Here is a 24815-nt window from a genome sequence, read left to right as displayed (position 1 = left end):
TGAATGTGGTATTGTTAGCCAGTTAGTAGAGGGGTGATGGGAATTTGTGACTGTGTTGGTCTGTTTTGTCACGAGGGATGGATTGACGAGTCGATGCAGCTCAGGAAATATCCTATTGATGGGTCAACAAGACAGTGTGAGTCAGTGTACCCAGGTGCGATTGTGATAGCGTATATCACTGGGTAGATGAATGATTCGCGTTTGAAATGGTAGAGGTCAATCATTGCCGGTGTGATAGTTCAAAAAGTTAATGTATGTAAGTGAGTACCAAGGTAATGGGTAAACGAAGAACTTTTAATTAGAGAGTAGGGAGGTGAAGAGGTCAATATATATTATTGAAAACAGAGATAATGGGTGAACAGAATACTGTAGTTCAATTCGTACATGGATGATGAGTGAAAGAGATAGTGTCGGTCAATGTGGACAGAGATGATATGTGATTGGAATATGTTGGATTGATGTGCATGGTTGAATGGAACAATGTAGGTCAGCGTGCACATGGACGACAAGTGAACAGAACAGTGTAACTTGACGAGCATCAGGATAATGGGGTAACATAACAGTTTAGATCAGTGGGTTCAATGGTGATGGAGGATTAGGCAGTTCGGATCAGTGTTTTGGGTGAACTGATCATCATAGATGAATGAGTAATGGTGTGATTGATGAATGAGATAGTGCAAGTCAGTGGGTACACGCATGACTGGTGAACGTGACAATGCAGATGAATTAGTTCAGAAGTGATGGGTGAAAAGGAAAATGTACGTCAGTGAGTATAGTGCCTGATAATTGAACTGGTCAATGAGTACAGCAGAGATTAGTGAGTGGGATAGTATAGGTCAGTATGTCTGTGCAGCGTGACATAGTCGCTCAGTGGTTCGTACTGTTGACTCACAGTGCCAGTGACCCGGATATAATTTCAACCTTGGGCAACTGTCGTGTGGAGTATTCACATTCTTCCCGTGTCTGTGTGGGTTTCGCCTAAGTGCTCCAGTTCCATTCCACAATCCAAATATTTTCAGTTTAGTTGAATCGGCCAAGCTGAATTGGGGTGGTTATTGCGGTGGGTTTAAACTAATCCAGCAGGGGGATGGTAACCAAAATTGTATTTCGAGTATAGAAGAGATTGAGAGTAGCGCACTCCAAAATCAAGTTTCAGGGACGCAAGGTGGCACCGGAAAGCAAGAAGTTGGCTTGATGTGTCTCTACTTCAACGCCAGAAGCATCTGGAATAAGGTGGGTGAACGTGCAGCATGGGTAGGTACCTGGGACTTCAATGTGGGGCCATTTCGCTGACATGGGTAGAGCAGGGACAGGAATGGTTGTTGCAGGTTCCAGGATTTAGATGTTTCAGTAAGAACAGAAAAAGATGGCAAAAGAGGGGAGGTTTGGCATTGTTGGTCAAGGACAGTATTGCAGTTGCAGGAAGGATGTTTGAGGTCTCGACAACTGAGGTAGTATGGGCTGCGGTTAGAAACAGGAAAGGAGAGTTCACCCTGTTTTCTATATGCCTTCGAATAATTCCAGAGATGTCGATGAAAGGATAGCAAAGATAATTCTCGATAGGAGTGAGAGACCTGGTAGTTGTCATGGGGGACTTTATCTTTCCAAATATTGACTGGGAACACTATAGTGCGAGTACTATAGATTGGTCAGATTTATTTTTCAATGTATGCAGGAGGGCTTCCTGACACACTATGTAGACAGGCCAACAAGGTGCAAAGCCACATTAGATTTGGTACTGGATAGTGAGCCCGGCCAGGTGTTAGACTTGGAAGTATGTGAGCACTTTGGTGATAGCGATCACAATTCTGTTATGTTTAAATGCGTGATAGAAAAGGCTAGGTGTAACTGGGCAAGAGGTACAGCTGTGGAAATGCAATTAGGTCCGATTAGGCAAGATGTAGGAAGCATAGGATGGGGAAGGAAACTGCAGGGGATAGGTACACAACAAATGTGGAGCTTATTGAAGAAAAAGCTCCTGAGTGTCCTAGATAAGTATGTACCTCTCATGCAGGGAGGAAGCTGTAGAGCACGGGACCCGTGGTTTACAAAGAAAGTGGAATCTCTGTTCAAGGGGAAGAAGAAGGCTGATGTTAGGATGAGATGTGAAGGCTCAGTTTGGACGCTTGAAGGTGACAAGGTAGCCAGGAAAGACCTAAAGAGAGAGCTAATAAGAGGCAGGAGGACACATGAGAAGGTGTTGGCGGATAGGATCAGGGTAAATCCTAAGGCTTTCTATAGGTATTTAAGGAATAAAAGAAACACGAGAGTAAGATAATGGCCAATCAAGGATTGCAGTGGGAACTTTTGTGTGGAGTCAGAGGAGATAGGGGAAACACGAAATGAATATGTGTCGCCAGAATTGACTCTAGAAAACGACAATGTTGTCGAGGAGAATACTGTGTACAGGCTAATCAGCCAGGTGAGATTGAGGTTCACAAGGAAGAGGTATTAGAAATCCTGCAGATTGTGACAATACATAAATCCCCTGGGCCGGATGGGATTTATCCTAAGATCCTGTGGGAAGCCAGGGAGGAAATTACCGAGCCTTTTGACATTGATCTTTAATTCGACATTGTCTACAGGAATGGTGCCAGAGGACTGGACTAACAAATCTTGCTCATATGAGACCAGTGAACCTTATTTAGTTGTTGATAAAGTGCTCGAAAAGGTTATAAGAGATAGGATTTATAAACATCTAGAAAAGAGTAGTTTGATTAGGGATCATCAGCACGGTTTTGTGAAGGATAGGTTGTTCTTCGCAAACCTTATTGAGCTCTTTGAGAAGATGACCAAACAGGCAGATGAGAGTAAACCTGTTGATGTGCTATATATTGATTTCAGCAAAGCGTTCAACAAGGTTCCCCACAGCAGGCTATTGTATAAAATGCGGAGAAATGGGATTGTGGGAGACATAGCAGTTTGGATCAGTAATAGGCTTGCTGAAAGAAGGGTGGTGGTTGATGGGAAATGTTCATCCTGGAGTCCAGTAACTAGTGGTGTACCGCAAGGGTCGGTGTTGGGTCTACTGCTGTTCGTCATTTTTCGAAACGACATGGATGAGGGCGTAGAAGGGTGGGTTAGTAAATTTGCAGACGACATTAAGGTCGGTGGAGTTGTGGATAGTGACGAAGGATGTTGTAGTTTACAGAGCGACATAGATAAGCTGCAGAGCTGAGCTGAAGGGTGGCAAACGTAGTTTAATGCTGGCAAGTGTGACGTGATTCACTTCGGTCAGACTAACCAGAATGCAAAGTATTTGGCTAATTGTAAGATTCTTGGAAGCATAGATGAGCAGAGAGTTCTCGGTGTCCAGGTGCACAGATCTTTCAAGGTTGCCATCCAGGTTGACAGGGTTGTTAAGAAGGCATCCAGTGTTTTTGCATTTATTGATAGAGGGACTGAGTTCCGGTACGATGATGTTGTGCTACAGCTGTACAAAATCTGGTGCGGCCGCACTTGGTGTATCATGTACTCTTCTGGTCACCGCATCTTTGGAAGGATGTGGAAGCTTTGGAAAGGGTGAAGAGGAGATTTACAACGATGTTGCCTGGTATGGAGGGAAGGCCTTACGAGGAAAGGCTGAGGGACTTGAGGCTTTTTCTTTCGTTGGAGAGAAGAAGATTGAGAGGTGACTTAATAGAGACATACAAGATCATCAGAGTGTTAGATAGTGTGGACAGGGAGAGCCTTTGTCCAGGTATGGTGACGACAAACACGAGGGGGCTGAGCTTCAAAATGAGGGTTGATAGATGTAGGGCAGATGTCAGAGGTAGTTTCTTTACTCAGAGTAGTAACGGTATGGAATGCTTTGCCTGCAATGGTAGTATATTCGCCAACTTTAAGTGCATTTAAGTCGTCATTGAACAAGCATATGGACGTACATGAAATAGTATAGGTTAGAAAGTCTTCTGATTGGTATGACTGGTTGGTGCAACATCGAGGGCCGAAGGGTTTGTACTGCGCTGTAATGTTCTATGTTATATGTTCTATGAACTGTCCATATTGTTCAGGGATGTTTATTTAAGGTGCCTTGGCCAGGGATAAATGTAGAACAATATGATAAGAATATGGGATTCATTGAATATGAAAAATAAACAGAATAAATCCAACTCAACCAATTACTGCCCAATCAGTCTGCTCTCGATAATAAGTAAAGTATTGGAAGGTGTCATCAACAGTGCTATTATGTAGCACCTCCTAAGCAATAACCTGCTCAGTGATGTCTAGTTAGGGATCTTCCAGGGCCTCTCAGCTCCTGACATCATTCCGCCCTTGGTTCAAACAAGAGCAACATAGCTTAATTTCAGGGATGAGATGGAAATAACAGACCCTCATAGTAAGGCTGCACTTGACCCAGTGTGGCACAAAAGAGCCCTGATAAATCTGTAATGAATGGGAATTTGAAGGTTAAAACTTTCGTCGCAGAGTCATCGTTGAATATATCACTATAAACATGCTAGGTGTTATAATTCGTCGGAAACTCAACTGGACGCACCATATAAGCCCACGACCTACACGGGCAGGTCAGACACGAGAATTACTGGGGCAAGTTACAAAGCTCCTGACTACACAAAGACATTCCATTGCCTGCAATGTAAAGTCAGGACTGTGATGGAATATTCCTCAATTGACTGAATGAATGCAGACCTGAAATCATTGAAAACAAAGCAGCCCATTTCGTTGGCTTTGCATCCGTATGAATCCACTCGCTCCACGACCAATTTTTTGCAGGTGTACAAGGCACACTGCAGAAATTCATCATAACGCCTCAGATAGCATCTTACCAATCCAGAACACAACCAAATTCTGCACCCCTCCCCCACCCAAGCCACTTACCATTCTGATTTGGAAACAATATTGCACCTCCTGGACTGTCGCTGGTTCAAAATCATGGAATTTCTCTCCTAATTGCCTTGTTGGTAAACAACCGAAAAGGACTGCAGCGATTGAAGAAGGTCATCACCACTGTCTCAATGAAAACTAGGTATGGGTAATAAATGCTTGCCAGCAAAAGATGCACTCATCCATAAGTGCAAAATAAACAACTACTTTTTTTAACAACTGATCAATTTTTCTTTATGAATGTAACATATTAGGTCATTAACTAAAAACATTAATATTCACAACTGGTTCATTTAAACGTAAAGGAATATTCGACATGGCTGTGATGTATGAAACAATTGCCATTTCTTTTATCTTCCCAATAGATGAAAGGAATAGAATATGCTGACGTCCAGAATGTGCTCTTTCCAGCCAAAGAGATGTTTTACAATCTGATCAAGCACTACACAATCTCACATTATATAGCTTTCATTCCATTTTGCCCACTACTGGCATTGAGAACATTAGGATCACTAGCTATTTTAATGTGGAGAGTGTTTAATTGATATGTGAGGCCATTCAGGATCCGGTTTATTAACACTGTTATATCAATGGAAGTTGCTACTGTTACTGACAGTGTGAAAACCTTCTGCTGTATGCCTGAGCTGCAAACAAATGGCATTATTTATAACTTTCTTCCGAAACAAACTGGATGTCACAATGTGTTCTTTGGCAGTAATGCCTCCTTAATTATGAATAAGTAAGATCATACTTGTTGAAATATAGTTATCTCAACATATATTTTTCCAATTATCTCCTTCGTTTGATGCCTGATCACTTATAAGGACGAAACTGCTTTAATGGTGCTTATCCTCAATCCAGTCAAATATTTCTCATTGATTTAACTGCCTTTTTTTTGCACAATATAACAGCATACGGTGATGGAATTTACACATTGGTTCAGATGGAGAATTGGCTCATGATGGCAAATAGTGATTCACTAAAAACGAGTAATTTTCAGATTTTAACTGTAACTAATGAACTGTCAAAGGGTCAAGCCCATCATTTTTCGTAGTCTGTATTCACGCCAATTTCAAAAGATACAAGGAGGCAGTTGTTGATTCGGACAACAGTAGTCTGCAAAAAATAAAAGAAAACCCAGGTTAGGTGAGATAAAATGCTGAAATGAATAGAATACAAATAATTATATTTTTTTCAATCTCATACAGAACATAAGAAAATTCAGAATATACATTAACTGAAAAAGACTGGCGAATGCTGTGATAGAAGCAAGTCTGGCTGTCCTCACATGCAAACTAAAAACATAACTTCCCACACAGATATATGTAACTCCATGCAGAATTCACAGCCTGTTACCTGCTCTTGCAACCACTGTATCGATATGGCGTGTATGGTGTTTGCTTCTTGTCAGTGTAGTATTGCATTTTTCACCAAGTCTGGTTGCATTTGGACAGAGACTGGTTTGCTCTCAGCGGAGTGGCCAAAATAATGAATATCGTGCAATCATCAGCGAATATGGGCAATAATACGACACTAACCTGCTTTACTCTTTCACAGAAATGACTGGGATGAGGTGAACTAAATGACTACACTCACCTCAACGAATATCTTTTGTGCAGGATAGGCCACCAACCACTGCATCTTTACTCTGAATTGCAGTGACCTGAGTCTTTCTCACTCTCCTTAATATCATACTCAGTCAAAAGTGCTCTTGATATCAATGGCAGTTACATTCAACTCAACTCTTGAATTCAGCTTCTTTGTTCTTGCTTGCACCAAGGTTGTAAGGAGACCAGTTTGTGATTGAATCTGGTGTCCAAAGAAACCAGTTTTGGTGTTTCTGCAGCATGGTTATAAACCATTCAGCCCATTGTCTTTATTATGGTTCTAATTCACAGGTTTCAGCTTGTAAGTGTATATTTTATGGTGTTTCACGCACTTATCCCAATACCTCTTACATCACAGAATCATAGACTTTTCATCGAGCTGATATAGGCTTTTCAACTAATCGAACAAGTAGCGTTCCTATCCCTCGAGCCAATCTACGGCACGTTGCCTCACAGTTTTTCAATCCATATAACCAGCCAATTACTATTTTGAATACTCGCCATTGACCCTGCCTAATTGACATTTCCAGTCACAGGATAACATGGCCTAATTACTTACTGTGTGATAAGCTCCCTCTTTTAACTCTACAATACCAAGCACGAGCGTATTATCATTCAGGCATTTATGTCCGCTTTAGTTGCATCAAGTCATTTCTCAAACTGTTAAAAAGTTAATGGTTTGCATTTTGTTCGAGTAATCCTTTTTTTTCCTGAGAAGAAAACGATTAGTGATCATCACGTAGACATTATAACCTTCTGAATGACAGTTTACACCGAGTAATGAATGCTGACAGCGCCAGTAGCAGTCAGTTGCGATAAGTGAATCAAAGAATGAGATTAACATTATCCACTTCTGCTTCCTGATATATGAAGTATCATTCGACACGTCTATTATAATTTAAGACTTCGATGATCCGTTGTGTTGAGACTCTCGCATTGATCCAAGGTATCAAATGAACATTGGATGAAATATCTATTCATAACTTTGTTTGACATTTTTGCAGAGCTGCATTACAGAGAATGTAAATATGTGGTAATGCCTTGGGTACTACTTGGAAGTTGGAGGAAATCTGATTAATTGATCCGACTAGCCTGCGAGATCCAGAGACATACAAAATGCTGTCAAAAAAGGTGTTTTAGAAATTTGACTTACTGACAGCCAAGAATTGTTGAAAAAGTTTTAAGGCTATATCGTTTCCAACTTATAGTGAAACATGTAGTTTGTGATTTTCCCATGGATCTTCTGTGCCTGTTCGTTCAACTGTTAAATTAAGTAGGTTTGAAACGAAGTAGGGTGCTGATGGCTGTCTCAGTGAAGTGTACTGATGTTGCGCACTGTACTTATTGCACTGGTGTAAAGTTTAAATATATAACCTGATAGATGTGCTGTTGCTTTGCCCTGGGGTCTATGGAGATCCCTAAGGTTGCTTATTATTGGAGTTTCATTCATCCAGGCATCTATCGATAACGATATCAAGTTTCTTACCTGTACCTACGAAAGTATGAGAGAATTTGGAAAAAAAACAGGTCCCGATGTCCAGTTGCAGAACTGCCCAAAATCTATAAAGTCTTTTTTTAAAAAAAATCTATCAATTTATCTTCTCAGAATGACAACATTTTGAGGGTTACGACAGGGACACGTTCAGAGCGCTACTTTGAAGGTACTTTTTTTAATGCCTTGAAACAGATAGGAGAATGTGGAGGGGAGACGAAACTTAGAGCCAAAATCTTAGTTCATGTTCTGAATTTAACAAGGATTCAAATCCCGTCGTGGTAAATGGTGAAATATTATTACAATTGACAAAATCAGGATTTTGGCTTTGATGGTAACCACGAAACAATTATCGAATACTGGACAAAAAATATATATATTTTGTTCCCTAATTTGTTTTGCGGGAAGAAAATCAGACATCGTTATTTGGTCTCGCCTCTATATGACTGAAGACTGTCAAAAAAGTTTCGGTGGACAGAAGGATTCAAGGAGGCAATTGACCATTTCAACTGTTAACTGCCATTTCAGCAATTAGAAATTGGCAATTAATGCAGTTTTAGCCAGATGTGCCCACATCATCTGAGCGAATATGATAGATTTGATCCTCAACTGTTTGACTTTTCAATACAAGTTCACACGTTTCCCATTGTCGTGTAAGGCTGTGTTCTGAATAAAAGGCTAACAGAGCAGACAAAGAAGCCATGAAACCGACTGGGCAAGCTCAACAGGCTTTAATGCTCCAAAACGCCAGTCCTGACGTCCTTTCCCGCCTATCAGTTCCATTCTATACATCTCGTTGCAGGTTATTCCAATTTGAAAAAGCTTGTGCGTTGTTATGACACGAGGTAAACCCTCTGCTAATTTAAAACTGCAACAAAGAAAGATTCACCCCGCTGTAATCTGTCAAATTTTGAGTGGCCAAGAACTATCCCCAAAGTCTCGATTTAAAGAAAAATTTAAGAATTTTTTGAAAAGTCTATCAGATAGTAATTAATTAACAACTTTTTATGACTCTTTCTCTTGCACCTATCTTTTACCTCCTCTTCTTTAATACCCTTCCAAAAAATATCACAATTGGTAAAAATAAAGTTTCAGAACCAGTCAGCTTTGCCGCGTGTCCTTTGTTGGTTATCTTCAATCTGTTCTCTCTGCTCATCAGTCTCTAAGTATATTTTTTATGCAAACCCCTTCTTGAAACAGGTAACCCCATTATCAAAAGCTATATTTTTTTTTGCTGGAGGACTATTTCCACAAGTGGATGTTAAGTTTCTACATAAAGTAACCAATAGGCAGTTCAATCGCATTGTCGTCTTACTGCAGCAGTAAGATTCGCATGTCACTAAGATTGATGACAACTATGAAGAGTTTTGCAAGGTTTGATATCGCAATAACTTTTTTGTGTTAATATCGCTTTGAAATGGTCAAATGGCCTCTCGAAATTTTCTCTCCACCGAAACTTTTTTGATCTTCTTCAGAAAATTATTTAATGCTGCCACTGCACTGACGAAGTTTGGAACAAGACTTCGATCGAATCTGCACACTCCTAATTACCTAAGTACATATTTCTTCGACGTTGGTTGACGTCATGTCCGAATACTAACTCAAAGGGAGTAAATTGAGTAGATTATTTTGGGGCATTGCGAATGGTAAACAATAACTAGGAGGAAACAGATATGTACATAATGTCGAGGCTACTGAAGACAAACAAAGCTTTAGAAGAATAACGGGAATGCAGGCACATTGCGAAATGAGGATGTAAGAGGGCTATAATGAGTCATAAGATATCTTCAGGAAACAGGGTAAAGATAATCCCAATGCATTTTTTCAGCTATAACGAGCAAGAGGGCTAAAACGAGAGTAAATGTCAACCCACTCAAGGCCAAACGAGGAATCATATGCATGGAGTCAGAGAAGATGGGTGAAATCCTTAACGAGAACTTTGTATCTGTATTCAACGAGAAGAGCGACATTACGGAATTTGAGGTTAGGGATCGATCTTTGAGTGCTCTAGGTCATGAAGGCATAAGGAGGGGGGAGGTTTTGGGTGTATAGTGTGAAACTCCCCCAGGTTCGATCGGATCTACCACAGGTAAGTGAAGGAAGAGAGAGAGAGAGAGAGAGAGAGGAAATAGCTGTGCTTTAACATATATCCTTGCAGAATCGTTGGACACGGATGCGGACCAGATGACAGGAAAATTGCTAATATTGTCCCCTTGTTTAAGAGAGTAGGAGTGATGCTCGAGGTATTCAGAGACCGATGTGCCCGACTTCAATTTTAGCGAAAGTGAGGGACAATATATATTGCTATTAGGAAGAAAATGAGCTATTCAGTTATGGGCAGCGTGGATTTTTTGCGGGGATATTCAAGCCTTACAAACATAATTAAATTCTTTGTTGAAGTGGCAAATTGGATTGAAAGGGGAAGGGCTGTAGATGCCAGAAATTTGGACTTCAGCAAGGCATTTCATAAAGTTCCCCATTGTCGGCTGATGGGGAACATGCAATCGCATATGATCCATCATGTACGATCTAGATGGATGGAGAACTGGCTGGACAACAGGAGACAAAGTGTAGTATTGGAAGGGAGTTTCTCCAAATGGGGACCTGCTACCACAGGGTTCAGTGCTTGGAGCACTGTTGTTTGTGATGGATATAAATGATCTGGAGGAAGTTATCAGGTGCCTGAGCAGCAAGTTTGCAGATGACACTAAGATTTGTGGAGGAGCAGATACTGAAGGGGACTCTCAGCAAATACAGCACAATATAGATAGATTGGAGAGATGGACAGAAAAATGGGAAAATGAGTTCAATCCTGGTAATTGTGAGGTAATTAATTTTGAAAAATCCAGTTCAAGAGCGAACTATACAGTAAATGTAAAAGTCATTGGGAAAAGTTACATACAGCGAGATCTGGGGGTTCAGGTCCATTTTCCCCTGAGGATGGCAACGCTGTTCAGTAATGTGGTCAAAAAAGGCATACGGCCATGCTTTCCTTCATAGGACAGTGTATTGAGTACAAGAGTTGACAGGTCATGTTATGGTCGTATAGGATTTTGGTTCAGCTGCATTTAGAATACAGCGTAGAGTTCTGGTCGCCACATTAACAAGAGGATATGCATGCTTTGGAGAGTTTGCAGAGTAGGTTCATCAGAATGTTGCCTGGATTGAACGGTTCTAGCTATGAAGACAGGTTGAACAAATGAAGAATATGTTCAATAAGAAGAAGGTTTTCGGGTGGACGTGATTAAGGTCAGCAAAATCGTGACATGTGTAGACAGGGTGGACAGCAAGAAGACTTCTTTCCCAGCGTGTGTAATCCAATTACTGTGTTTCACGAGTTCTAAGTGTGAGTTGAAAGGTTCAGGGAAGATATTCGTCCGACGTTCTTTACACAAAGGGTTGGGCGGGAGGAGGCTGAACGCATTGCCAACGGAAGTGGTAGAAGTGGAAAGGATAACATAATTTATAATATATTGTTGTGCAAATTAAATCGACTTAACTCAATTATTAGCAAGAGCAAAGAAAGGATGTTTATTAAAAATCCTTCAAGGTTTTGACTCATTACACTATGTCAGATGCCTCAATGCAAAGAGTACTGAAACATTGTACAGACGCCTGCCTTATCACGTTCCTTATCACACTCTCAAGGGCAAAGACTGGGGGAAACTCAAGTTGTTATCCACTCATTCCCCGGTCGTAGACATAACAGTTATTCAGCTTTCGCTGAGTGTGACTATTGCAAAGTCAAGTTGACTGTTTACAGAATTCTAACAGAGATAAGCTAACTGCAAACCTTTATCAAAACATCATTTACAAACCTCAGACGAAAAGTATTCTCTTTAAATTTTACAGTGAGTGGATAATATTGCATTACACGATTGATACAAGAATGGGCAGGGAGCAAAGGTATATAGATCTTATGAAAATAGGCAGCAGGTTGAGATGGAATGTCTGGATCGGCGCAGGTTTGAAGTGGCGAAGGGCCAGTTTCTGTGAACTTTTTTTGTTCTTAGTTCTTCGTTTGGGTTATCATCAAATGCTCAAGTTTATTTTGGACTCTCCCATCATCGTTATCATCGTTCCTGCATCTAGCCTTTCTAGTCATTTTGAAATTAAGCTGTTTTCTATTATTTCTCCGGTTCAATGTTCTAAACTCCAGGGAATACTTTCTTAAAGAACCCAGTCTCTGCACATTTGTCAGGCATGTCATCCCAGGCAATATTACGATAAAATTCGCTACATTCACTGTAGAGCATGAACGTCCTTCATATTTTAAGTATTCTAACACATCTCAGAATATTCCATTTATGGCCTCATTAATACGTTGGAAAATGGATGCAAGGCCTTTTTATTCTGTCACTCAAATCCTTCGCCCGATCAAAAGCCAAAATAAGCTTGTCGTGTTTAACACGTGCTGCACCCTTACTGTTATTTTCTCAGAGACTAATGAACACAGGCCTCTCTGATCAGTGCTCACTCTCAAACTGCACTCTGTTAAATATGTATATGGTGAAAGTGTGTACTGCCGATGCTAGAGATTAGAATAAAGTTCAGACTCATGCTGTAAAAGCACAGCAGGTTAGGCAACATCCGATAAGCTGGAACATCGATGTTTCGGTCAAAAGCCCTTCATCAGAATTAGAAAAAAGAATTACATGCAGCCGACAAATCGGAAAACACAGCTGGGGGCAGGCGTAGTGCTTATTAATGCCTATGAAGAGGAACTAGATGTCTATGGTGAAGATGACGTGTTGGTAGCCTGGGAAACGGAAGTCTTGGATGAGGTGGAGGGCAATGATAGTGTTCAGAAGGTATGCTGGGAGTTCTTGGACCGGGGGAATGAGACAATATCGGAGTAAGTGGGCATGAATTCGGTGGGGCAGGAGCAGGCTGAGATGATGGGTCAGCTGGGGTAGTCAGGCATGTGGATCTTGGGTGGAACGGAGAATCGGGCTGTGCGGCAATCCTGAAGTATGAGGTTGGAAGCTGTTGGGAGATCCATTGAGGTGCTGAGGTTGTGCTTAGTATGGGAGGTGGTGATTTGGCGATGGGGTTATCGTCAAGCGAGTGGTAGGAAAAGGTGGAATCATGTTGGGTAGAGATCAGTGCGTCAAACAAACTACCACTGCACGCACCCACCTCCTCCCCTCTTTGTGCGCTTGTTTAATGGTGAACTCAGGACAGAGCAGAGGGAGTGGAGACTGCACGTTGTGCGGGCGAGAGGTTGGAGTGTGGGAAGGTGAAGGACAGATTGAGGTTGTTAATGTCTCGGTGACAGTTGGAAATAAAAATATCGAGGGCGGGTAATGAGGATCGAGGGTCCTGGTAGATGGGATGTGTTGGAGGTGGGCGAAGTGGTCGTTGGAATGTGGGCAAGTGGCTATATGATTAGCTTTTTCTCATAACGCCGATTTACCTGCTCCTGGAATGCAGCCCGACCTGCTGTGCTTTTCCAGCACGACTCAAATCTTGACAAATAATTATGTGACATTTCAAATAGTCGTCTGCCTGCCTATATTGGCGCATAAATCCCATGATGTGTGCACATTCTTCCGCACATGCAATGCATTTACATACGTGGTTGGAGGCTCTCACTAATGGTCTAACCTCTGCATGGTGAAGAAAAGTTTAGAACAAACCTTCCAGGTTAGCGAGCTAACTTACAAACATATCATAAACCTGAGCTACATTTAACAAATATCGTAAATTTACATTGTATTGATCCTGTCCCTGTCTAAATGACACATCCTCCTCGCTGCTCAGCCTTCCAACCAGCACGTACAATACCACAATTTGATTGCTTACCTCTGACAGCAAGGCAGGATACATCTATCTGGTCCTGAAGACTTTTCGACCAGTACTGCTGCCAGGCAGTTGAACACCTCTCCTAGCTCCGTTAACATACAGCTCAACTGCGCAAAATCGACAATTAAAAATACGTTGTTGCTATCATTTTTCTGACTTTGCAAAGTCCGCAACAAATTTTTCATTTATTATCTCGGTTATTAATTGATTCAGGGAGCAGTTAAACCTACTTGTTCCTTATAGACCCCACTTTATCCTTCATTAATCTTTCATTGTTAACATATTGAAGACTTGTCTTTTCTCTTTGATTTAGTGCAGCTGGCACGTTTTCATTATACTTCCAGTTAGTCTTCTTTATTTCTCTCACTCTGGCTCTCCACTCTTGAAATACTCTGGCTCATTAGTATTGCTAGCATTCTTTCAGTATGCATCATATGCCTCTTTTTCTTCCTTATTTTCTCCATGATTTCCTCAGTCAGTCAGGTACATTGTTAGGCTTAAAGTGCCTGATGGATAACATAAATTTTCATCAAAATGAGAAAAAGAAGACGTGAGTTATCATTCAAACCTTTTTTTTTCGTTACGCTATTTCAGGTACAACCAAACTGATGAGCAAATAATAGAAGTATGGAATATCTGCTCTGTGGAAATGGCTATTAACACATCTTTTCCGCACTTTCGAAGTGCTTTCAAATTAGATCCAGCATTACTATTCTATCCGTGTAATGTGATCTACAATGCTTGCACATCCATGAAAACAATGGACAAATTAGCATTATCGTTACAATCAGCATGCATATTTTTGGAGTATCACCTTTAGTATGCTGTCTTAAATTATGTCAGACATATGCAACAAACAAGCCTCACTGCCGTTCTTGCATTGGAGTCTGTTGTGTCAAAGCTGGCAATTTACAGTTCTGTCTCAGCTTCCCGAACCTGAGTCTGAGATAAAAAGTTCTCCCTGGCTTGGAAAAGTTGCCGACATCAATACTATTCTGACATACTGCACTACTACCTCTGATGACTCTCCCAAGCATGAGTTCGGGCATAAACTGATCCAGGTGTCTCTCTATGCTTTTCCTCAATTGCTTCTTTCCAAACGGTCATGGAAGTTGCCACCGAGGCAGAATTGACCTTTTTTTAATTAATCCTCAGTGTTTTATTCACTTCATTGCCTTTTATTGTTATTGTCCAACAAACAACTAGCAATTGAATCTTAACTACCTGATTTGAATGTCTCATTTATAAGCTTAAAAGTACATCAGGGTACTTTAGCCTGGAATGTCCTGTATTTATATTTCTCATAGCAATATAGCTACTTTGAATTCTGTGTTCTCTTTACAAATTTTTCCTATTATTTATTAACTCTTTTATCCACCAAAACACTTTTCCAAACTACCTTCCCCAGTTCATCTTTAAACACGGAAATTCTGCACATTATCAGTTTTATTTCATTAACGTTGTAAGATATTTCTACTTTACCAACTTAATATTGAATATTAATTACATTATGATTGTCTCTGATTATGATCCCCCACGCTGACATTCTTCAGATGGCAGCCTCGTTTGCAACTACTATAATTTCCTCTCCAGTACGATTGGAAATCAGCCCTTGGCAATAAGGTGAACCCAGAAATGATGCAGTGCGTAGATGTTAGAGTTATGAGAAACGTTGTTTATGCGGAGGTATTCATGGTGCCTGTCGTCATCAAAGATTCAAAGAATGAAATTCTGTGTATTTTAATATTCATGATTCTTTACGGAATGGAGGGGGTATGTGACATGGACAAGTTGTACACTTGTTAGAGAGTGTAGCATTAGAATCTCTTACTTCAGAATAAAGTATGTCAGTTTAAGAAAACTTGATGGAGGACTTCCCTCCCTTATGTTATGAAAGGCTAGAAATGCACTGTACCTTGACGAGAGTTGAAAAGCTAGCAAGGACTGACCCAATGCACAGCTTGTCCTGAGCAAGGTAACAATGTAACAATTGACCAAAACAAAGAGCAGCATAAAACAAAACTACACTCAAATTCGGCCAATCAGTTTACATTATACCCCAATATATCAAAATCCAATCAAATTCGTATTTAGTATTTTGATAATATTAAAACAATCTGATGTTTTCCGTATAAAATCGGACATACTGAACAGTTTGCGACAGAACTGTGAAAGACCAACAAATCTAGAGTGCTAGCTGAAGAGCTCTCTTTAAGCTCCATGCCTCTGGGGGATTTTGCGCAGCAGAATATCGAGGCTAACCTGAGAGAATCTACAGTGGAAAATTTGCAAACAAGAATCGGCAAAGCTGGCTGATTTTGAAATGCAATTTTCTTTTGTCAGTCTTAATCTTTTTTTTTGTCAGACGAATATTGTAGACTGGGAGGATATAGGTTTCGCAGAAAGCAGTTCAATATAGTTGTTTGTTTTCATATTGTCTGTTGGTTTTAAAAAAGAAAGTTGTGAATTCTTATATGAATTGTGACCTCTGGGATAGTTCCTTGCCTCTTGAATTTGAACAGATCCCAGCACTGCCCGCATGTTTTCTCTGTAGTTGGTTTAAATCAGAAGAGGACATTATCCCTTATCGTAACAGTTGGAGGGTCTCGAATTTCTGAATTAATTTACCACACACATCTGCAGATGTTGGGTTCTTAACTGTATTCAAGGCTGAGATAACATAATTTTATGGGAAATTGAAACGTTATGGGGAAATGGCAACAAGGTAGATTAACTTTAAAATATTTTAATCTTCCTGAACAAGGACTTCAACCTCTGTCTAATATCAAATTGCAGAATTTAAAAAGCCTTCCTCGGAAATTAAGAGATAACCTTACAAGCACAGTTGAACTATTTCATATTTTTGAACGAAATTTGCAATGTTCCTTCCAATATACAGCTGTCCAGTTTTGAAAACTGTGAATACAATGCATTCCATTGATAGAAGTATATATATTTCAGTTGTTTGTTTGCAGCAGGGCTTTCATGAACATTTTAATAAAACGTGATTACAGAATGATGTTGTTTTGGTTTATTATTCTTTATCTCTTTCTGTCTCTTCTCATCATGAAGACATTGCATTTTCATTTAGTTTTGTTTGTAATGCAATACACGCCTGCTAAAATTTGGCGAAGGATGTTTTGCTTTGCGTTCTTGATTTGACATTGTTTTCCCTTGGTCAGAATTAGTTTCTGGGTTACGGAGTCTAAACTTGTATCAATAATTTGTTAATTATTATAATAATGAAACTCATTTTTTCCTGAGAGATGGTTCAACATGGAAACAGACCATTCGGTACCACTCACCCATGTCGACCTCAAAACCCTTCATATTCATATATGCACCTCTATGTCTTTTAAATATTGTAATTATATCAGCCTCCAAAACTTCGTCTGGCAGTTCATTTTAAACTTACAATTCCCTTTGCGTGGAAATATTTGCACTTGTATCACGTTTAAGACATCGCACTCCCGCTCTAATACTATGCACTCTAGTTCTAGTCTTTCGCTTTGTCTATTTAGCCGACTCATGCCCCTCATGATTACAAAAATCACTATCAGGTCACCCCACTGTCTGTAACACTCCAAAGAAAACACGCTCAGCCTATTCAAAATTTTCCTGTAATTCAATCCATCAAATGCTCGGAACATCATTTTAAATTTTACTGAAGTGTTTCAAGTTTAACAACATACTTTCAATTGGACAGTGAACAAGATCGCCCACAATATTCCAAAAAATGAAACAATTGCAAAACAGACAGTTCAAATTATGCTGGGATTTCTGAGTGCTTATTTTTAAATGTCAGATTTGACATTAGATTTTTAAGTTGTATTCTGGAAAATCAATATTGTCAGTTTTACGTATTTTCAGCAGATGTACAACAATGCAATAGTACTACAGTGAAGTAGATCCTTTAGTCTAAAAGGTTTACACCTACCAGGCGTCCCAATGTTATTCTGCCTAGTTTTAGATTAGATTTCTTACAATGTGGAAACAGGCCCTTCGAACAAACCAGTCCACACGGCCCTCCGAAGAGTAGCGTATGCAGACCCATTTCCCTCTGACAAATGCATTTAACACAATGGGCAATTTAGCATGGCAAATTCACGTGACCGGCACATCTTTGCACTTTGGGAGGAAATCAGAGCACCCGGAAGGAACGTGCAAACTCCACGCAGGCAGTCATCCAAGGCTGGAATCGAACCTGAGACTCTGGTGCTGTGAGGCAGTACTGCTAACCACTGAGCCACCAAGTTAAGGATTATCGATTACAGGTGGCAATGTATGAAGCTGAATCATATGTAGTTCACACAGTGCAGTGTAGGCAATACACCATTGACTTGTTTGACTGCTTCGCTTTAAAACTTGAACTTTCATTCCAGCACTTACATTTTTCCTCTTAAAATTCGTTTTCTCCATTTCAATTCCTGTTACAGAATGATGACTAAAACAGTATTACTTTTGTTGAAAGGTATCGTGAGAGACGTAGATGGATTTCATTGATTTTGCTCTTTGCTCAAGGTTGTTATGAAGTTGTAAGTATGTCGTGTCCCTTTAAGAGAGAATGGAAGCTGGCCAGCACAGAATGTGCTGACAAATTTTAAAACGTAACATTTGGTTGTGAAACAAATAGCTTGTTCTGAGTTGCCATGGGACATTACAAACTCCAATTTGGCCAATCAGTTGAAATGATGCTCCAAGATATCAAAATCCAATCAAATTGGAATTTTAATGTTTGGTGAAAACATTCAATTGAGAAGATCTGATGCATTCAGTTCTCTAAAATTGGACATTTCAAACAGTTAGCGTGAGCAGCAAAGAACACCAACATATTATGTCCGCAGAATCAGTCTCTGAAAAATATCTTTTCATATGAAATCTGTGAAGCAGTAGACCGAAGAGAAGAAGACCAAAATATACAGGAAAATCGAAAGGAGAATGGTATTGGAATTCCTATACTTGGTTCAACTTAATCAGAGAATTTTTTTTTATCGCAGCAATATATTCCTGTGGATTGGGACCGAGACAAATTGGTTAGACTAATGAGATATACAAGGATAGATAGTTTCGATTTTTTTTCATTTCAGTTGAATTTGAAGAATAAATTGTCAAACCTTTTTTATAGTAGTACATGGTAGTTATTTGCCAATCATACTTTAAAGACTTAAGAGGTGAGATGAGCTTTGCTGAGTATTGTTTAAATTGGCAGAACATTATATAACGCGATGAATCAGCTTGGGGGCTCAAATCGTTGATTTGAACCTGTCAGTCCGATCCAGTCTGAGAATTGGACGGATTTGAAGAGATTTTCGGAAGAAAAAAAAAGCCCAGTTAGTTTAAACACTTGCAGTTTAGTGTCTTCTTTTTTAAAAAAAATTAACATAGATTCGACAATTTGTTTAATTTGGTTAAATGTGGTTTGTTAAATTTTTTAAAAATCAGAGAAATGAGTCTGAAGATTGCTCAAGACGTTCTGGGATTTGGAGATGACTCCCAAATTTCTCAGGAAAGTTTAGAAGGAAAGGGAAAGAAAGACGTTGCCTTTAGAATTACTAAACATTACAGAATTCGGTTTAACCAAGGACAAAGGTAAAGCTGAAAGTGTCAATAAAACACTTAGATGTGCAGAGAAACAGACATATGCAGCAGCGTTCGAACGAGTTAAACTGCAGTTGAGAAAAATGCAGTTACAATATAAACAAACGAAAAGTAAAGGACAGTGAAGAAATTCAGGAAAATGAGAGAGATGTAGATTTCTTATCTGAGCAATGAAAGAAGGAGAGAAGAAAGGGGGAGAGAAATAAGACATAATTTTGAACTTTAAAAGATTTCAGTTAGTCTGAAAAGTCAAGTTAGCTGGATGGAGTTTAAAATAGCATGCATCTCTAAATGTCAAACTTTACTACATTATGATGCGAAAGAGTTTGAAGCTATCTTCCTTGCATTTGAAAATTGGTGATGCAGATGTAGGGATCCTATGTATTGTGGGTAATGTTAGTTCAGACTAAACTGGTGGGAAGATCTAGCGAGGCATTTGCAGCGCTTTCAGACGCGGAACCCAGACGCGATGAGGAGGTCAAATATGTTAACTTAAGTTCCTATGAACTTGTACCATACGCGTTTAGATTGTGGTTCAGAAACAGAAAGAAGAACCCAGGTCAGACTTACGTTAACATCAAATGAACTAAACATAGTTATTTTGAGAGATGTAGGCAGGCCTTAAAACGAGACAAAACCAATGTAGTACGAAGAGAGATAATTCTGCTGGAGGATTTTTTTTAAAAAGCTCCTTCCAGAGTTGACAAGAATTCATGTAGTGAAACGGAATTTTCATTAAGTAAGATAAGCATCAGAGTCAGCAGATGAGTACAAGTTGGTGCACATGACAAGAACCAGGAAAAATAGGTCACCCCGTGAGAGGTAGAAGTTACTAGCAGGTGAGATCGGACACGATGAAACAAAGAGTTGAGAACACTCGGCAGTGTATACCACAGTTCAAAGATGAAGCTCATGAGCTTGTAAAGTAGGTGAAAGTTCTCAGATACTTCCACTGTTTGAGCATGGGGTATGGAATTACACAGTGTTGGTCGTTACAGAAGGCACTGTAGGAACAGCTGTCATAAAAGAAGATAATCCAGTGGCACAGTGAAAGTCGGAAAGGAAAACCCAAGACAATTCAAGGAACTGCAGAAAAGTGTGCAGCTTAGGCAAAAGCTGAGTATGGAAATAGAAAATAATCTCAATAATTAATTCGCCTTTGTGGACAACGTTTACTCGAAATAACAAGACGAGAAGGTTCCAGAGATTATACTGTTGAGAGACGCAGGATTTAACCAGTCTCGAACAGTAAGAAATGAGCGAGGTTTCTTTCCTTCTGACCTGTTATCCGAGAGATTGTTAATTCGTGGGACAGATGGACAGAAATTTAGCAAATCCGGATGATAAATCAGGGGGATGCCAAATCATGAATGGGGAAGAATAATTTGAGTCATTAATAGAGTGTCAGGTCCAGGTATCTATTTGTTCTTGAGAATGGTTTAGCAGGTTCCAATGTGATATTAACACCCTTTTTTGGAGCTGCCGAAAGAACACCAGAAAACAGAAGAGATGAAAGAAAAAAAATACGTGTATTTTATCCATTCTGAGAGGTAAGAAGCTCCACTACCCTAAGTTAGAGCATAAATCAAAAACTAAGGGAAGGTTAAAGAAACTGTTGTTCAGTGAGCGGCATGCTGTTGGACTAAATGGAATAGCAAAGTCCTGAACAGGCAGAGTGTTAGTCAGAAATGTTGGTTATGAAAGGATAATGGACTTGCAAAAGAATGACGAGACAATTAAAAACTTTTATTTAGATGCATGCACCCAAAAGTGGGCAGAGATTATACCTAAGGGTTTTTGTCTGAAAGAATTGGGGAAACAGATGTTTGTTACTGCTATACAGAGTGAGGACTCAGAAGCTGATATTGTGGAATTTGATGTACCTCAACATATATTTAACAATGACGAAGTCCCTGAGGCATGGGTAATTTAATAAACTACCTGTCTCAGGTGGAAAGAACGCAGTTGAAATGTTTGTTCCTGCAGTATGACTACATATGTTTGGATAGTTTGGGGAGGACTAATGTTATTGTGCATGAGATAGACAATGGGAATGCTGTTCCAATAAAGCAGCAAACCCAATTTGCTTAATGTATTCAAATGCAGAACATGGTGGGGGGCATTCTCAATGAAGATACCATCGAACCCAGGCAGGGCTTTTAGTGTTCGCTGATCGTCTTAGTTCCCCAACTTGATGTGACTCATTGATGTTGCATAGATTGTCAGAATGCCAACGCTGGAACAAAATCGGACTGATATGTAATGCCGATATTGGAGGTCTGCATCGAGAAAGTAGGACAAGCCCGTCAAAGTACGAAGTTGGACTTGCTGCCTGGTTATTGGCAGATGCATTTATCAGAGAGAACAGAAGAAATTTCTGAGTTCTTCACCGCAAATGGATTATATCATTTCAAAGTGGTACCCTTTGGAATGAGGAATTCCCACGCCACATTTCAAAGGGAATGAAGAGAGTTGTGACTGCGTGAACAAACTGTCGAATCTATCTGAACGTTTTAATGATCTTTCATAGGTCCTGCACATAGCAAATTTGTCAGACCTATTTGAACGATTTCGAGAAGCAAAACTGGTAATGAGCTGAAAGAAAAATGAATTCACGAAAGCAGGGGTGACATGCTTGCGACATAATATCGGTCATGGAAGGTTGACCACATGGAACGCAAATTCGAAAGCCATCAAAGAATTTCAAACACCAATATCAAAGAAAGAGATGCTTTAACTTGAGGTACGAAGTGAATTCTTTCGGAAATTTGTTCCAAGTTTCAGCGGTGTCGTTGTACTGTTAACCGCTTTCCTGAGGAATAACACAAACTTTCGGTGGACAGAACAATGCCAGGAGGGATTTGACCATTTGAAAGCATCCTTAACCACCGCTCCAGTTTTAGCTACAATAGACCTCTCTAAACTCTTCAAAGTTGCCATCGATGCGAGTGGCATAGGGGTTGGAGCAGTACTGCTGCAGGAAACGAGGATAGGATTGAACTGCCAGTTGCTTATTTTTCGTAGATTCTTAACATCCATTCGAGGAAAGACTCCAGGATAATTTAAAAAAAAAGATTGAGTTTGGTAATTGCTGAACAACATTGAATGTGTATGTCATGGGCAATGAGTCCGAGACGGTTGGAATACGGCTGAAAACCATCTTATATTATTGAAAAGTTTGAAAGACAGGAATGTGAGATTATTTGTTGGTGTTAAACGTTGCAGACCTCTCCTTTATGCATCGTAGATGTTGTATGTCGGAAGAATGTAGCTGCAGATGCGTTGTCGTGGATTTTACCGACAAAACATATACAAGATTGGTATACATTCAATGTCATGATATATACATATATATATATGTTATACATGTGTGTGTTTATACATATATATATGTGTGTGTGTATATATATATATATACATATATATATATATACACACACACACACACACACACACAGGAAGAAGCTATTATGAACTTAGATTAAAGTCACATGCCTGTCATAATAATGTGGTTGAGAAATAGTGGAAGCAAATGAAGCCATTGTCTTATTATGATGTTTTTTTCCACGGGGTGGGGGTTGGGGGGGTATGAAGGTGCAAGAGTGTACTGTATATTGAAGACAGTGTGGAAGTTGGCACTGGCTGACAGAAGCACAGAGCATGTGCAAAGTATTTAAAATGACACACTTGCTTGCAGCAAACGTCTATATTCGTGTTGCTATAGAACAAATAAAACTCAAATTTGGCCAATCCGTTAAATTATGCCCGATAAAACAATTTCCAGTCGAGTTTGAATTTCACTGTTTCTGATGACATCAAGCGAATGAAATGATCCGATGTTTTGGGAGATAGAGCCGGACATTTTGAAGAGTGAGTTGGCAAACTGCGTAGGACATGAACAACTCGACTGCTACCTGAAGATTTCTCTGAAAGGTGCATGTCTGTATGAAGTTTGTGCGACAGACTATCGAGGCCCACCTTGAGAAAAATCTACTGAAGAAAAGCCACGAAATTGAATCGACACAGCTGACTAGTTTTGAAACAAGATTTTAGTTTGTTCGTCTTATTTTCTTATATGACTAGTATTGTCGAGTGGGAGGTAAAAGATAGTTTAATGGAAAGCGTTTGAAAATAAGCGTTTGTTTGAATATTCTCTGTTTGACTTAATGAGTAAAATTGGTTTTTTTTTCGTTTTAGTTGTGACATCTGGGACAGTTCTTTGCTTCTCGAAATTTAACAGATTATTGCATGAGGTGTACATTATTTGTACAGCTTGTTTAAAATGGCAGAGGGATTTACACCGTTCCTGAATAGTATCATACATCCTACAGCCAGCCGGATAACTCACAGCATATCTCACAAAACATCACCAATAAAGTAAACCATAACCCATATCATGTCACATACACAATGTCACTGTCACAAGAATACACACGCCACGAAATGTCAGATACTTTACCAAAAACAGAACATAACATTCCAATGCCTTACAACCCAATCCGTCACCAACATATTGACCTTCTCACCACAACACACTATTCTTCCCATGACCGACGAAATTATCCAAACGCTAAGCACCATATCACACACACACCATTGGCATAATACACACTATTGGTGGCTGGTCATAAGATAATTGGTCACTCCAAATAAATATCGCCAGTCATTGCATCCCACTCCCATAACTCACTGAAACGCATTAATTCCCAGCACTGATACCCACTTTTTCAGTAACTGCGTACTGCGACCCCTTGTCACAACATCCCATTCTCTTCATTCAAGTCATTTACGCCAATAATTATATTCATATCTCACACTTCATCCTCGTTCCCGAATTCAATACTTCTACCACTGGCATTATGATCACGCACTTCCCTTACGCACTAACTCATATGTTGTTCTGTCAACTGCAACCAGTGGAACCTTCTTTATGCTGAAGTTGTGGGAGCCTGGATCGCCTTGCCAGCGGAAGTGGTCGGGCTGGGAACGATAGCGTAAATTTGTATTAGGTAGAAAGAAACATGAATCCGCAGGGAGCAGAGGGATAAAGATTTTTTCTAAAAATCCGACAGGTATGAATAAACGATCTCGAATGGTGCAGTCTTACAGAATCGAAGGGACTTCTGCTGTGTTGTACTTTCTTTGCTCTTTGACTTTTTTCTTTGAATGTCAATTTTCCAGAAATCCATCCAACGGGGAGACACAACAGAAGTGGAAGCATAGCGATAGACAACAGGTATGTGGTTTCACTGTTAGATGTTAATATGGAATCAATGCCTCATGACCTCTTGGAACATGATGTTGACAAGGGACATAGCAAACAAAAAGTGCGGAAAGGAAATTTCTAGGTGCTTCCTTATCATGTCTTTTTAATACGTAAAATGCCAAGAAGAGCTCGTTTTGACGAAAGTGCAGATAAGTGCAGTCAAAAAAAATCAGAAGAAACATCCAAAAAATCTCTTTAAATG

Source organism: Hemiscyllium ocellatum, chromosome 29 (genome assembly GCF_020745735.1).
Source record: "Hemiscyllium ocellatum isolate sHemOce1 chromosome 29, sHemOce1.pat.X.cur, whole genome shotgun sequence".
Classification (NCBI taxonomy): domain Eukaryota; kingdom Metazoa; phylum Chordata; class Chondrichthyes; order Orectolobiformes; family Hemiscylliidae; genus Hemiscyllium; species Hemiscyllium ocellatum.
The sequence above is the reverse complement of the archived record's forward strand: the minus strand, read 5'-3'. Positions refer to the sequence as shown.